The sequence below is a fragment of the Plecotus auritus genome, assembly GCF_963455305.1.
Source record: "Plecotus auritus genome assembly, chromosome: 5".
NCBI classification, from domain to species: Eukaryota; Metazoa; Chordata; class Mammalia; order Chiroptera; family Vespertilionidae; genus Plecotus; species Plecotus auritus.
This window is the reverse complement of record NC_137776.1, coordinates 68,931,699-68,948,559: the sequence shown is the minus strand read 5'-3', so window position 1 is coordinate 68,948,559 and position 16,861 is coordinate 68,931,699. Positions and strand designations below refer to the sequence as shown.

Sequence of the window (16,861 nt, the reverse complement as noted above, 5' to 3'; positions counted from 1 at the left end):
GCAGAGCTCCTGAAATGCTTGTTATTTCTTGGGTGATATGAGTGTCTTTTGTTCCATTTTAGATGATTCTTAGTGGGCTTGTGGATAGGTCTGGATGAGGACTGGTCGTAAGAAAACAAGTCATGATTAGAAACTTGGAATTTTCAGCCCTGTTCCCATTCTCTTGAGAAAGTGAAATTAATTAATCATGCCTGTTTGAAATCTCCATAAAAATCCCGAAGGGTTTGAAGAACTTCTGGGTTGGTGACCAGGTGGAGATATTGGGAAGTGGCATGCTCTGAGAGGGTATAGAAGCTCCATGCCCCTACACCATACCCTGCTATGCACCTCTTCTATCGGGCTGATCCTGAGTTATAGTCTTTTATAATAAACTAGAGGCCCGATGCATGAAATTCATGCAAGGGCCTTGGCCCCTACCACTGCCTCGGCCCCCGCCCGCCACCACGGCAGCCGGAAAAAAGGACATCTGGAAGGACGTCCGATCTAATTAGCATATTATGCTTTTATTATTATAGATTGTAATCTAGTAAGTAAAATGCTTCTCTGAATTTTTGAGCCAGTCTAGCAAATTAATCGAACACAATGAATGGGTAGTTTAAATGTGTTGGTCAGAAACACAAACGACAAATTTGACTTGTGTCTGAAGAGGCTGGGAGAGGGGGACAGTCTTGTGGAACTGAGCCCATTATTTGTTGACTATGCTATCTCCAGGTAAACAATTTCAGAATTAAGTTGGATTTAGGACACTCAACCAGTGTACTAGAATTGCTGGGTAGGTAAGGAATACCCACAAAAAACTGGAACTTCATGCAGAAGTATTTAGTATTAAACAAACTTACCAACTTATTAAATAAAAAAATAAATATGCAATATTTGCAACATGTAACCTATAAAGCTAGAAAAGGAATAAAGTAAACAAAAGAGTGCATAACAAAGAATAAAGACCAAGGCACAAAACTGATGAAGTAATTTTTAAAAATGTTTTTATTGATTTCAGAGAGGAAGGGACTCAACTGGGCATGTGTCCTGACCTGGAATCAAAACGTGACCTCCTCATTCAATCACTGAGCTACACCAGCTGGGGTGATTAAGTAATTTTTAATAAAATAAATAATAAAGAATATGAAAAGTAGAGGCATAAAACCTGAACAAATCAGTCATCATCAAAGAACTAGAAAGCGTGTTCAAAACTCTGCACAACAATGGCAACAGCCCCAGGCGGTTTGGGAATTTAATCTTTAACCAAACATTCAAAACAAGGTTCAGAAGAATTTAAACAGTTCCAGTATCAAGATAAATATGCAGGCCATTTTACTTTATTTTATGCACCTGATAAAACCTTCATTAATAAAACTGGACAAAGGGTAAAAACAAACTTTATAGATGAAGCTCTACTACATTAATGTAGCAAACTAAAAAGTTCCACTTTTTAACATTCCTCTGCCTTATCACCTATCGCTGATACGTAGCAAAATTATTAAGTCATATTGGTGTTAATACAAAATAGGTTAGGAAAAAATAACAAAATAAATCTCTTTAAAAATGCAGATCTTGTGCTTGTTTCGTTTTAGTTAAAAGAATAGTCACGGTTGGTAAGGCTGTGGTTAACACACAATAATGGCAAAACCACTTATTACTAGAAGACTCAATTTTGTATAGACTTCAAGCCTGCAATTCCTTTCCAGAAATTTACTCCATAATCTCAGATGTACACAAATATCAAGCTAAGAAGTACCCGGGAACATGGGCACAGCCCAGGGGCACAGGCTCTTGCACACACAAAACAAAACTGAGACCTAATCACAGGAATACAGACTGTTTCCCTTAGCCCAGTGCCATACCATCATATCAATAGAGCTCCTCTTTATTACTAAAAGAACAACTCTCAGACCTTATTTTTTAAAAATCTGTAGGGAAATTCCAAACACCTTATGACAGTCTAACTTTGAGCTGAATGAACATAAAAATCTTACACTAAAAACCTATTTACTTCAGTTTCTTATACCAGAGTATATCATGTATGGCTTTCAATAAAAAAATTACAAGGCAGACTAAAAGTAAAAATAAACATACTTTGACGAGATTGAAGAGACACAATGAGACTTAGGTATGGCAACTATTTTAAATTAAGACTGGGAATTTAATATGCTAAGAGCTCTAATGAAAAAAGCAAATAACCTGCAATTATAGACGGGCAATGTAAGCAGAGATGGAAACTCTTGAGAACAAATCAAAAGGAAATACCAGAAATTGAAAACAATAAAATAGAAATAAAGAATGCATTTGATATGCTTAACAACGTATAAATGATCAAGTAAAGATTATTATAAGGGACTAGAGGCCCAGCACGCAAAATCGCACGAGACCCAGACCCGGCGTGCCGTGGGACCCATTAATGCACCTCCTGGTGATCAGTCATTACAACCACTGGGTTTTTATTATATAGACTAGAGGCCCGGTGCTAGAAATTCGTGCACGGGGGGAGGGGGTGTTGCTCAGCCCAGCCTGCACCCTCTCCAATCTGGGACATCCCTCTCACAATCCAGGACTGCTGGCTCACCTGCCTATGCCTGATTGGCCCTAACTGCTTCTGCCTGCCAGCCTGATCACCCCCTAACCACTCCCCTGACAGCCTGATCGATGCCTAACTGCTCCCCAGCCGGTCCGATTGCCCCTAACTGCCCTCCCCTGCTGGCCTGGTCACCCCTAACTGCTCTCCTCTGCCAGCCTGGTCACCCCTAATTGCCCTCCCTGCTGGCTTGATCGCCCACAACTGCCCTTCCCTGCAGGCCTGGTCCCCCCCAAATGCCCTCCCCTGCAGGCCTGGGTCCCCCCCAACTGCCCTCCCTTGCTGGCCTGGTCTCCCCCAACTGCCCTCCTCTGCTGGCCTGGACACCCCTAACTGCCCACAACTGCCCTCCCCTGCAGTCCAGCTTGTGGCGGCCATCTTGTGTCCACATGGGGACAGCCATCTTGTGTCTTGGAGTGATGGTCAATTTGCATATTACTCTTTTATTAGATAGGATAGGAGCAAGGAACTGGCAATATTCTATCATATGATACCTGTATTACGTGTTAAGTGGTACAGTGTTATTTGAAAACAGACTTGGATTGCTTATAAATGTACACTGCAAACCCTATATTAACAACTAAATGAAGTTTTTTGTTTTTGTTTTTAAAGAGGTGGAACTGTGCACTGAGGGAGGAAAACAAATGGATATAACATGATTGACTAAAATCAGAGAAGGTAGAAAATGAAAGACAAGGGGGGAAAAGAACAAAGGCAACACAGAGAAAACAGCAATAAATGTGGCAGATATTAATTCAACTATGTCAGTATCACTTTTAAATGTTAATGGGCTAAAAACACCAATTAATAAGTAGAGACTATCACAGTAGATAAACAAATAAGACCCAAGTATATACTGTCTACAAGACACTTTAAATGTAATAACACAGATTAAAATACAGGGATGTGGGGGAGTTATACACTAATCAAAAGAAAGTTGAAGTAGCAATATATAATTTTAGATAGAGCAAATAGAGTGAGAAGTATTAAGATTAAATAAGGCATTACATAATGATAAAGGAGTGAATTCTCTAATAAGACAACAATTCTTAATGTGTGAGTGCCTAACAACTGCCTAACATCAAAAGATCGGAGTACACGAAACAAAAATTGATATGACTGCAAGAAGAAATTGATGAATCCACTTTATACTTGGAAGACATCAATATCCCTCCAACAGTAATTGACAGAAAATCACTAAGGACATACTTGAATTGGACAGGGCTACCAGTTAAAATGACCTAATTGACATTTATAGAATACTGCATCCAAGAAGAACAGAATGCATATTCCCCTCAAACTGACATAGCACATTCACCTAGACAGACCACAGTCTGGGGCAAAAAAACCCCGCAAACACCTTATATTTGGGGAAAAAAAAAAAAAAAGAAATTATATAAAGTATGCTCTAACACTATGATAAAATTAAGATAGAAATAAACAGAAAAATAGCTGGTAAATACCCCAATACAGAGCTTAAACAACAGACTTCAACGAAACACATGGATCAAATAAGAGAAATTAAGAAAAAGAATTGTATATAAAATAAAAATTAAAATAGAACTTACCAAATGTATGACATGTAGCAAAAGCAGTCCATAGAGGAAAATTTATAGCACTGAATGCATATATTAGGACAGAAAAGAAGACCTAAAATCAATCATCTAAGTTTCCACCTTAGGTAATTAGAAAAAGAAAAACAAATTAAACCCAAAGTAAGAATAATAAAAAATTAGAGAACAGGCCAATGAAACTGAAAACAAGAACTCAATCACAAAGAAATCATGAAAAGCTCGTTCAGCCTAAAATGAAAACTGATAAAGCTAAATACATAAATGAATAAAACTGACAAAACATCTAGCCAGGTTAAAACAAAACAATAAAAAAGAGTAGGCCCAAAGGATTAATATCAGACATGATTAATATCAGAAATTTAAGGCAGAACCATCACTACTGATCTCATAGACACAAAAAGAAAAGCTATCATCCTTTCAACTTTAAGTTTGCCAACACTCATCAACTTTTTGGTCAAAACTTCATACTGATCTCTATTCCCATATCTATCAAGAAAGGAGTAAATGACTAAAATTATGTTGTTTTTATTGGAGGTAGGAAAGAGATTGGGAGACTTATGTGGGATTAAGGGGAAAAAGAATTTAGGAAAAACTAGCAACCCCAACACATGCTTGTTTGAATATAAGCACGTAGGGCATAATTTGGGAATGAAAAGGAGTAAAACTAAAAAAAAAAAAAAAAGAATTGGGGAACAACTGTTGATTTCAGGTTTTATCTACCTTCTAGTTTATGATCTTAACTTGTATTATTTTCCCATTCAAGCATTTAGTAAAATGTGAAAAGCTATTCAGTCCCAACAGCAAATCCTATCCAAAAAGAATCCTAATATATAAAAAGCTAGGGGCCGTCATGACCTAAACGCCCAGATGGGTGACCAAACAGCAGGCTGCGTGGGGCGACCAGGCTGGCAGGGGGGTTAGTGAGGGACGGCCAAACGACTGAACAGCAGGCTGCGTGGGGCGACCAGGCCAGCAGGGGGTTAGTGAGGGACGACCAAATGACTGAACAGCAGGCTGCGTTGGGGGGACTAGGCCCGCAGGGGGGGCAGTTGGGGGTGACCAGGCCAACAGGGGGGCAGTTGGGGGTGACCAGGCAAACAGGGGGGCAGTTGGGGGCAACCAGGCCGACAGAGGGGGGCAGTTGGGGACGACCAGGCCAGCATGAAGGGACAGTTGGGGGTGACCAGGCTGGCAGGGGAGGGCAGTAAGGAGCAACCAGGCCAGTGGTGGGGGGAGAGGAGCAGTTAGGAGCGACCAGGCTGGCAGAGGGGGGAAGTTGGGGTGTGACCAGGCTGGCAGGGGGGGCAGTTAGGGACAATCAGGCTGGCAGGCAGAGGCAGTTAGGGGTGATCAAGCAGGCAGGTGAGCAATTAGGAGTCAGCGGTCCCAGATTGTGAGAAGGATGTCCTCCGACTGCCGGTTTAGGCCCGATCCCTAGGATCAGGCTTAAATCGGCAGTCAGACATCCCCCGAGGTGCTCCAGATTGGAGAGGGTGCAGGCTGGGCTGAGGGGACCCCTCCCCCCCGTGCACGAATTTTGTGCACCGGGCCTCTAGTAAACATATAACAGCATGGTAACTTAACAAACAATGTTTTAATTTGGATAGAATTCATTAACAAAGCCATTTCCAAAAGACCTGCAGCACTAAAATAGTTAAAATTAAACCAAAGCCTCTATTCCACTCCATCAAAAGACAAGAGGTTCTATTGAGGGCAATTACAGAAGAACTCTACAATAGGGATATCAGGCTCAGTAGAAGGTAAGGGCATTACAGATGAAAAAAATTGAATACTGATATTCATGAGCTCTCTTCTTTCACTTGCTTTTCCAAGCATTGGCAATCAGGCTTACATCTTAGAGCAGGATTTGTTGGTTCAATAGCACCCGCAGCTTCATCTACTGGTTTTTAGTAATAATCACATCCTAAAACTAGTGACTTAGAGGCATAAGACTGAAAAATCCTTTGCATTGAACTCTTGTTAGCCCAATAGAAGAGGTTTCCAAATATCTAAGACATGCACCTTAGGGTTTTTTCTTCCAATATGTGCCCCAGCCAAATCTTTCCTCAGTGAGAACCATAAATAGTTAGCAAGTCCCAGACAAGTTCATAAAGACCCAAGATAGCTTTCTACTGTCCCTTACATAAATTTGAACACGCAATCAAGGATCATAAGAGAGTTAAGGAAAACGTCTAAAATGAAAGAAACCAAAACATACAAAGAGAATACCTTAGATAAAGCAAAGAGAAGTAAATTTCAAAAGAAAATTTTAATTAAGTCCATAAAAAGAAAAGAAAAACAAAAAACAAAACAGAAAAACCAACCACTAGGATTCTGTGAAAAAAAACAAAAAAAAACAACTGAGATCAAAAAAGCTATCCTATCTAATAAAATAGTAATATGCAAATTAACCGTAACTCCGCTACACCCACAAGCCACGCCCACCAGCCAATCAGGAGCGAGTATGCAAATTAACCCAACCAAGATGGCTGCAGCCACGGAGCGAGCAGGAGGCTTGGGATTCCCCGGCAATGGAGGAAGCCAAGCTTTCCACACACCCTGGTCCTCCTTGGCTCCCGCTCAAGGCTACAAAGTTTCAATTATAGAAGTTAAATAAATCCCAACAAAAATGGCTGGGGCCCCGGAGCAAGCAGGAGGCTTGGCTCCACTCAAGGCTACAAAGTTTCAATTATAAAAGATAAATAAATCCCAGATACCAGGGCCTCTGCTTGGGTGGCCAGGGGGCGTGGCCAGCCTGCAAACCACCACAGGCCCCTCGCCCAGGCTGCCCCACGCCCCAAGGAAACCCCCCTGATGCGGGAAACCAGCTGGCCCCCACCCGTGCACCAGGCCTCTATCCTATCTAATAAAAGAGTAATATGCAAATTGACCATCACTCCAACACACAAGATGGCTGCCCCCATGTGGTCAAAGTTGGCTGCCCCCATGAACACAAGATGGTTGCCTCAAGATGGCCTGCAAGGGAGGGCAGTTGTGGGTGATCAGGCCAGCAGGGGAGGGTAGTTGGGAGGGACCAGGCCTGCAAGGGAGGGCAGTTGGGGGCGATCACCTGCAAGGGAGGGCAGTTAGGGGTGACCAGGCTGGCAGAAGAGGGAAGTTGGGGGCGACCAAGCCTGCAGGGAAGGGCAGTTGGGGAAGACCCAGGCCTGCAGGGGAGAGCAGCTGGGGCGGGGGAACAGGCCTGCAGGAGAGGGCAGTTAGGGGTGACCAGGCCTGCAGGGGAGGGCAGTTTGGGGCAAACAGGCTGGCAGAGGAGCAGTTAGGCATCAATCAGGCAGGCAGGGGAGTGGTTAGGGGGTGATCAGGCTGGCAGGCAGAAGCGGTTAGGGGCAATCAGGAAGGCAGGCAGGTGAGCAGTTGGGAGCCAGCAGTCCTGGAATGTGAAAGGGATGTGCCTGTTTAGGCCCGCTCCTACTGGGATCGGGTGTAAATGGACAGTCGGACATCCTCGAAGGGTCCCAGATTGGAGAGGGTGCAGGCTGGGCTGAGGGACACACACCCCTGTGCACGAATTTCGTGCATCGGGCCTCTAGTTGTATATAAAAGCATATGATAACTGAAATGAAAATCTTTAATCATTTAAAAAAATCAAGTAAATTTCCCAGAAAGTATAAAGTATAAAATTGCAAAAACATAAAAAATGGGAGAAATAAAACAGGTCCAGTAGGACAATGTCTAATTGCACTTTCAGAACAAAATACACAGAAGCAAGGAAATTACACAAAAAGTATCAGAAACTTTTTCAGAGCTGAAGGATATAAGTTACCAAATGAAAAGGTCCCATGAATGCACAAAAAACTGCCTTCATTTCACATGACTATGACATTTCAGAATACTGGGCACAATGAAGAGAAAATTCTATAAGCTTTAAACAAAAAGGCTACAGAAGCTTTCATGGGGAGAGAAAAGTGAAATGCAAAGTGTTAAAAATTAGAATAGTTTCAGATTTTATATAAGACACTAAGAATTCCTTCACAATTCTGAAGAAATACAGTCCCAACTTAGAATTCTACACCCAAACTACAGTCATATAAAGTAGCAGATATTTACAGGAACATAATGCCTCAAAACATTTGCCTTTTAGATAGCTACTGGAGAACATGACCAAACAAAGAGAAGGAGCATACAAGACAAGAATTACATGGGATACAAACAACAGATGATCCATCATAGATTAGAGGCTGCAGAAAGGACAACCTTATTAAGTAATTGGCTTAATCTGGAAGCAGAATGTTCCAGGAGAAATTTCTCAATTATGGTAAACCTGATAAAAATAAACAATACTTCTGAACCTATGGAGAGGATATGCTGACAACCATCAGTTAGTTTGGAAATGAGTTAATGATAAATACTGAAAAACTAAAGTATCTGTGGAATGATGGGGGAGTGGTTGGGGTGTTTGTGGGGAAAAAAATCAAATTTACAGCATCCATAGTGGGAAGTCAACAAAAATTGAATAGAAAGAAATCAAGAAATCAAGAAAGCAATATAAGATGTTATTTAGAAATATGGAAGTAAATACCAAAAGAATGTGCCAAAAAAAAAAAAGTTTTAAAAGTGTTCCCCCCTAGAGTTGGGAAATAGCCACCTTGTCCAATATTACACCCTTCAAGGGGCTTGAACAAGGTGAGGGTATAAAGGCCCAAGCATTTTGGTCCACCATGGTGCCAACTCTGATGGGCAATATTCTGGAGAAGAGAACTTGCAATAAATATGAGTTTCCTTTCCTGTTGTGGCTCAGTTGGAGTGCTATCACGTATATGGAAAGATCATGGGTTCGATTCCCCGGTCAGGGCATATACCTAGGTTGTGGGTTCAGCCCTGGTCCAAGTACACATGGGAAGCAACTGCTGATGTTTCTCTCTCACATTGATGTTTCTCTCTCTCTAACGTTCTTTCTCGTTAAAATAAACGTATCTTTGGGTAAGGATTAAAATATATATATATATATATATATATATATGTATATATATACGTATATACACATATATATTAAAATAGGTATGAGTTGTTTTTAATAATAAACCATGTAGAAGTAGTCAATACTTCAAGCATGTGTTCTTTTACATTTGAAATGTCAACTTAAAAAAAAACCTGAAAATATTTTCATTAACTTGACTACTTATACTTTAGAAGGTAATTCAATTAAAAAATTTTTAAACTCATCTATGACTTAAGTTAAAACACAAAATTTTGGCTAGAACCAGAAAGATCTTGATATGAATTTCTAAATTTAAAAACAAAACAGAGGATAAGAGTTTTCTTTATGGTAAAGGCAGATCGGATCAATCCTTTCTGCCAAAGTCAAGAAAAACCTTCATAATAAAAAAGAAATAAGGCAGCATGAAATACATGCCAAAACCTAGTAGAAGGTAAACCAGAGAAATAAACCAAAAACCAAATCACTTTTTCCTGAGGACTTTTGCCAATCCAGAAAAAAAGGCTGAGAAATAAAAAGAATGAGCTACTGGTAACTTTGATGAACGTGGGAAAAAACAAAAACACAACAACAGAAAAAAAGAAACAAACAAAACAAACCCACTGAAGCAAAGGACCCACCAAACCTGGGGACTCAAATAAACCATCACACAATTTAAATTGAGATCTCAAGGGCAGTGTCATCAGTATAGGAAGAACTGGATGTAAAACACAACTCATATGACTCAAAGTCCTGCTTATGTCATGTGTGTAACAGAAGAAATCCCAAATTTTGAAAATGAATTGATTTGGAACTGGTAGCATCCCTAAGCATCTTTCCTAGAAAAACATGCCTTCTTGACAAAGATATTATTACCCTAGTACTTACTTACTATTCCTGTAATTTTTGGAACAAAACAGCACATTGGCACACAAGGAAAAAAATGATAAACCAGCAAAAACGAAATTCAGAAACTGTAATTATCAGTCACAGACAAAAGAAACTAACTATGAATGCTATGTCAATAAAAGCCACAATTTTTAATTTGTAATTTAAAATTTGTAATTTTTACGAAGTAGCCAGAAACAGTAAGAATGAATATAGGGCCCTAGCGGGTTTGGCTCAGTGGATAGCGTGTCAGCCTGCAGAACAAAGCGTCCCGGGTTCGATTCTGGTCAAGACCATGTACCCAGGTTGCAGGCTCCTCCCTGGCCTGGGCCTTGGTCAGGGCTTGTGCAGGAGGCAACCAATCGATGTGTCTCTCTCAGATAGATGTTTCTCTCTGCCTTTCCCTCTCTCTTACAAAAAATCAATGGAAAAACATCCTCGGGTGAGGATTAAAAGAAAAAAAAAAAAGAATAAGGACCTATGAACCATAGGTTGCAGTTTGATTCCTGGTCAGGGTACATACAGGGGTTGTAGGCTCCATCCCCAGTAGGGGGCATGCAGGAGGCAGCCGATAAATGATTCTCTCTCACAGGGGTTGTGGGCTCCATCCCGAGTAGGGGGCATTCAGTAGGCAGCCAATAAATGATTCTCTCTCATCGCTGATGTTTCTCTCTCTCTTCCTCTCTGAATTAAAAAAATATATATATATATATTTTTAAAAAATGAACAAAGGTATACTTCTTTAAATTCTGACCCACAGAATTAAGAATCCCAGTGAACCCAAAACAGGAAAACCAATTCCACACAAAAACTCATGAAGAAATAGCAGAAAACCTAAGATAAAAGAAACATTTTTAAAAAGCAGATTTCTTTCAAAACAGCAACAGTTAGATTGACAGCTGACTTCCAAAGTCAGTAATGGAAGTCAAACAGCAGTGGAATATTATCTTGTGGTGGTGAAAAAAAAACCATAACCCTACAATTTAATACCCCCCAAAACATTCTTCAAGATTGAAGGTGAAACAAAGACAGTGTAAGGTAAACAAAAAATTAAGAGCATTAGCCATGAGCACATCTGTATCGAAATAATGTGCTAAAAAAAAAGGAAAAGGATCTCCAAGGAAAATTCAGAGACATTAGAAGAAATAAAGAACACTGAAGGTGTATAAATATGTAGGGATATATAAGTCAACATTAGTGATAGAGAACTGTGCTGTCCAAACGGAAACATACTACCTATATGTTCTTTAAAATTTTCTAGTATCCACATTTAAAAAATAAAAAGGTGATATTAATTTATTAAAATTTCAACATGTAATATAGTAAGGATCTGAATTTATACTCTTTTTATACTTAGTCTTAGAAATCTGGGGTTTATTTGACATTTACAGAACATGACAATTCTGTTGGTAAATTTCTTTTGACCTAAGAAATAATCTGTGCAAAATACTATTCACATAACCAATTTATATTTTTGAAAAAAAAAATGTTTAGCCTCATTAATAACCAGGGAACTGCAAATTAAAGCAATAATATAAAGCTACATCCATCAGTTTGGCAAAAAAAAAAAAAAAATACCAACTGCTGGTGGGACAGTAGAGAAAAAGTATCTATCATATACTGTTGGTAGAAGCATAAATTAATATATCACTTTGGAAACATTGGGCATACACAAAATTGTATGCTATATGCATAAAAATACATTTAAAAACACCCATAGTAGTACTGTTCATAATTGCTAAAAACTAGACACAATCCAAATGTCCATTAATATTACATTAGTTAATTGTGGCTTATTCATAAAAAGACCACACTAGTTCTGTCCCATGTTGCAAAGGGGTTAGAGCAAGTTTTCAGGTTCCATCCAGCCTGGTCAGGGCACATGCTGGGGGAGACAACCTATGTCTGTCTGTCTGTCTGTCTCTCTTCTTCCTCTCTCCCCCTCCCTTCCTCCCTTCCCCTAGCTCTAAAAAATAAAATGAAATAAAATAAAAAGTATCAATGTAAAAAATAATCTCTAGTGAGGACTTAAAAAAAAAGACTTACTACACTATACTTTTACTGTGCTATAGATATTACTATACAGCAATGAAAATATACATACTAAAGCTAAATGTACTAGCATCCTGTCTAATACAGAGGGAATATGCAAATTGACTGTCAGGCCGCCACAAAGATGGTGGCGCCCATAGCCACAAGATGGCAGCACCCAGTCCCCTCAACCACACTGGAGCCCCCCAATCCCAGGGAGCGGCAGGCACCACGCGCCTGCTGCCAGAGTCCCCCAGTTCTTTCAACCCTGCTGGGGGGCGGCAGGCGCCAGAGTCCCTCTGTCCTTTCAGCTCCGCACACCTGCCGCTGGAGTCCCCCAGTCCTTTCAGCCCAGCTGGGGGGTGGCAAGCAGAGTCCCCCAGTCCTTTCACAGAAAATAGGTTGCCTCAAAAGTTGGTTAAGCTTCTTAGGACAAAAAGCATTCAAAATCTTTGAAAAGGGAATTCCAATATTTATAAAAGTTTGGACTAGACAATTCAAGATTATTTCCACTACAACCTTCTATGATTTTGTTATATTAATATTCTGAATTCACATAGTACCAGCTGTATTGTATGTAAGCAGATATTATTTAAAGGAATGGCCATTATTATTAAAACAACTCATAAAACCACAATGTTTGTATGTCAAGGACATTCTGTGTGATTTTCCTAATGGCTGGAGTTAATGCCCCTAAACCAGCAGTCAGACATCCTCCGAGGGGTCCCAGATTGGAGAGGGTGCAGGCCAGGCTGAGGGACAATCCCCCCCACCCCCGTGCATGAATTTTGTGCACCGGGCCTCTAGTGGTTATATATTAATAACATGAGAGAAAAATAACATAATCCTATATAATAAAAGGCTAATATGCAAATTGACCAAATGGTGGAACAACCAGTTACTATGACGCACACTGACCACCAGGGGGCAGACGCTCAATGCAGGAGCTGCCTCCTGATGGTCAGTGCGCTCCCACAGGGGGAGTGCCACTCAGCCAGAAGCCCTGAGCTGGGGTCATGGCTGGCGAGTGCAGAAGCGGGGGCAGAAGCCTCTCCCGCCTCTGCAGCAACACGGGGAGCGGGCCTAAGCCGGCAGTCGGACATCCCCTGAGGGCTCCTGGACTGCAAAAGTGCACAGGCCGGGCTGAGGGACCCCCGTGAATGCACGAATTTCATGCACCCATGCTCTAGTCTTTATATATATAGACTATACATATCCCTAATATGCAAATAGACTGAAAGGCGGAACAACCGAACTGGTCGCTATGATGTGCACTGACCACCAGGGGGCATGCGCAGAACATGGTGGGCGTTGGCAGCAGGCAGCAGAGTGTGGAACATGGCAGGCATTGGCTGCGTGAGATGGTGGAAGTGAGTGGGGGCACCAGACCAAGGCGAGGCGCCGATCCTTGTCATCAGGTGAGCCTCTGGTGGTTACTGAAAATTTTTTGTTCCTGCGCACTGCTGTCCCGCCAGGCACTCACACCCGCTACTGGCGCAGGAGCCACCGCTCGCACCCGTGGCATGCGCTGGCCCCGACTGCCCCTCAGGGCTTCTCCACCTCCCCCTGCCCCTGAAGGGCAATTGGAGCCAGCAGTGGCCTCTTGCACCCACTGCTGGCACCGGCCCCACTCGCACCCACAGCTGGTGCCAGAGCCACTGCTAGCACCCACTGCCAGCACCTAGCGCCAGTCCCGATCGCTCAGCACTGTCAGTGGGTGAGAGCGGCAGCTGTTGGCCCCAATCGCTCCTGAGGGCTTCTCCACCTCCCCTTGCTCCTGAGGGGTGACTGGGGCAGCAGCCGCCACTCACACCTGCTGACAGCACCGGCCCTGCTTGTACCTGCTGCTGGTGCCAGCCCCAATCGCTCCATGCACCTTCAGCGGGTGCGAGCAGAGCTGGGGCCATCAGCGCGTGGGAGCAGCAGCGGCGGGAGCAGGGCTGCAGGCATACAGGGGACCAGGGGCCCCGGTGGGAGGGGCTGGGTGGGGGGCGCAGAGGATGGGCCAAGACCCTCCCCTGTGCCCACTGCAGCCTCAAGCCCCACAGCTGCTTTCAAGGTATACGAATTCGTGCACTGGGCCCCTAGTACATAATATGTAACTCATTTACATATAGGTAAATACAGGCAAAACTGATCTACATTATTTTACGAATGCTGGCATAGCTAGTTAAAAAAATAATTGAAATAAAAGTAGAACATAATTACCATAAAATCCAAATAGTGTTAACTCTGAGAGTGGTGAGGAGGGAGGAATAATCAGGAATAGATGGGGGTAGGAACATGTCTCCAGGGCCAACAATGTTCTAGTTCTTGACTTCGGTAATGATTACAGAGTGTTCACTGCATTCACTAGACTGCATATCTATAATTTGTTCATTTTTTGTATATTTTACCACACAAAAAGACTTTAAAATTGTTACCTAAGGCACTTTAGTTGCTTTGCTATGTATTTTTATATTATAAAGTGATAAACATTTGGTTTCACTATATACAAAATTTTAAGGTACAAGATTCTAGTTTTTATTTCATTTGACAAGATTACAGCACACACAGAAATTAGTAAGCACTAGGATATGATGCATAAATAGGGTCCACTGCTAAAACAAAATGAAGAAAAAAGTAGTATCTTTAATTGATAGTTTACCCCAAAGGACCCATTACAGATTAGGTAATACCAACACAAATAAATATGAGAAATTTTAGATTCTTCGTCTTAATAGAACCCATAGATGGATGATAATCTTTCACAGTACCTTTACAAAAAAAACGCCAACTGAAAGACTGAAATGATTTAAATTGTACAGAGAGTATGAAAAAGAAACAGTGCTATTTTATTTTAAAAAGCTTTACTAATGTAAATTCATGAATCCTTTCTTAAATATTTTGGAATTAATTCTGATATTAGGAGGGAAACATTATTTTCAGCAAAAATAGGTAGCATTTAATTGAGAAACCAAAGGCTCTAAATCCGAGGCTAGTAACAAAAAAAAACCCACCACAAAAAACCCTAAGATACCCATTTAAAAATCTCTCTATACCATAGAAAGTGAAAATTGAGATATGTCTCTTCTCTATCAACAGCAACACCCAATATCAAGGACTACACAATCCACCATCCCTTCCTGAGAACAGGCACAGGCGTTGTTGCAGGAACAACGCAAGACACGGCGAGAAATTCCATCAAGACTTCCCAGCTTGCTCATCCTCAAAGTCACTCTAGAATTCCAGGGAGGGTAGCGAAGTCATGTAAGCATCGCTTCTAGTCCTAGAAGTTGTAATTCACACAGGGAGCTTCAGACCCTGGACAGGTTCCCTGCTCCAAGCTGAAGCAGCAGTCACCAGTCATCTGCAGAGGCTCAGAGTCCGTTGCCCTCTTTACACCAGGATCTCACACCACCGGGTGTCGTCGCCACCCCGCCACAGACCTAGCCTCACTAGGACTCCCTGCGCCCACCCGGGATCCGTCGGCAGGGTGGCAGGGAGGCCAGGAGACAAGGAGCCCGCCTGCTTTCTGGCCTGCCTGGCCTACGCAAGCCAGCCCCCCTCCCGCATTCCCAGTCTCCAAAGCCTTTCGCCCTTCCCTCTTTACATTGCCTTTCACCGCTGGCGCCCCTAGTAGGGCCAGCCTTCCCCACGTTACCTCTCACAGAAAAGTCTGACCTTACTAGGGCAGAGCGGAGATCTAGCAACCGCGGGAATCGTTCCACAGGCTCGCCTCGCAGCTTAATCGGACCAGTTTCACCTGGTGCTGCTAAGGATACACCACTACTCCCGGCATGCCGCGCGCACGCACCTCTCCCACCCCGCCCACCTCCCGCCCCAACACGTGACCTCCTTTTGCCTCCGCCACGCCCACTTCCGTTCCTCCACTTTCTCTTAGGAGGGAGGAGGGGGCTGAGGGTGTTACTGAGTAGCGACTTCCTCCTACTTCTCGCCCCCGCCCCTCTACCCCCTAATACAATGTCTTCCGGGTCGCGAGAGCCTCATAGCCTTCTGGGAAACCGTCTCATTTCCTCCCCTCCCCCTCCTCCTGCCTTCAACCAACCAGCCTCCCATCAGTGAGGGACATGCGCAGTGAGTGCCTCCCGTCTCTTCTACCCGATCCCCCCCCTCCCCCCCAAAGCAGAGAGACCCCAGCAGCAGCAGCAGCTGATGATGAAGAGAGAGGCAGTGGCAGAGGGGGGGCACCTTTTATTTCTATTTTTAAAGAGACAGGACACTAATTTTACCCCACTTCAACCTTGAATTGAGGGGGGGTGGGGGGAAGGCGGCTGAGTTCCTTCCCCCACCCTCCAGCCCTGAGACCTGAGAGGGGGATTGAGCCAGAGAGAGAAGGAGACGGAGTTTCTTCTTCTTCGAAAACCCCCATCTACGACTCCTACCCCTTCACCCCTCCAGTAGCCTCCCTCCCGAGCCCTCTCCACCCTCCTCTTTGGCCGTGAGAGAGGAGAGAAAGAGACCAAAAGCCTCTTAGCAACACAGACCCTTCTCTGCTGCTGTTGCTGCTGTTGCTGCTGCTGCTGCTACTGCTGCTGCTTGGCCCTGGCTGGAGACATCTCACTACACCCAGGAGCAGCCACTTCCCCAGCTCTCCTCCTCCTTCGCCGCCTCCTCCTCCTCCTCCACTCCCCCCTTTATTACCCTTTGTGTCATCCTCCACAGCTCCAGGGAAGGCACTCAAAAGTGGGGGGCAGGAAAGGTAAGTGTGTCTGTGGGGGCTTTATTGCCTTCCTCTGGCTCTGACTTTAACTCCGGGGCAACAGTAGCACCAAACCGTGTACGCAGTGTAGCTCCGGGGTGAGGAGGGGGTGGTGCTGGGGGGGGGGGGCAGTGTAGGAGGGGTCGGAGTGGGGAGGG

The 16,861-nt window shown here is 43.2% G+C and overlaps 1 protein-coding gene and 1 long non-coding RNA gene across 4 annotated transcripts in view; one reads left to right on the top strand and one right to left on the bottom strand.

Annotated features, from left to right (window-relative positions):
- ORC4 (origin recognition complex subunit 4) overlaps window positions 1-16,610 on the bottom strand; it is a 75,737-nt gene extending 59,127 nt beyond the window's left edge. Inside the window, exon 1 of one of the 3 annotated variants that reach the window (XM_080669228.1) lies at window positions 16,489-16,610. The gene's annotated coding sequence lies outside the window, so the exon portion shown is untranslated. Of the gene's footprint in view, window positions 1-15,664; window positions 15,812-16,488 lie in introns of those variants that run through there. The other 2 variants (XM_080669227.1, XM_080669229.1) reach the window with 2 other exon arrangements.
- Window positions 16,037-16,861, top strand: part of LOC308248841 — a 168,904-nt gene continuing 168,079 nt past the window's right edge. Inside the window, exon 1 of the long non-coding RNA XR_013960646.1 lies at window positions 16,037-16,703. This is a non-coding gene — a long non-coding RNA (uncharacterized lncRNA). The remainder of the gene's footprint in view (window positions 16,704-16,861) is intronic.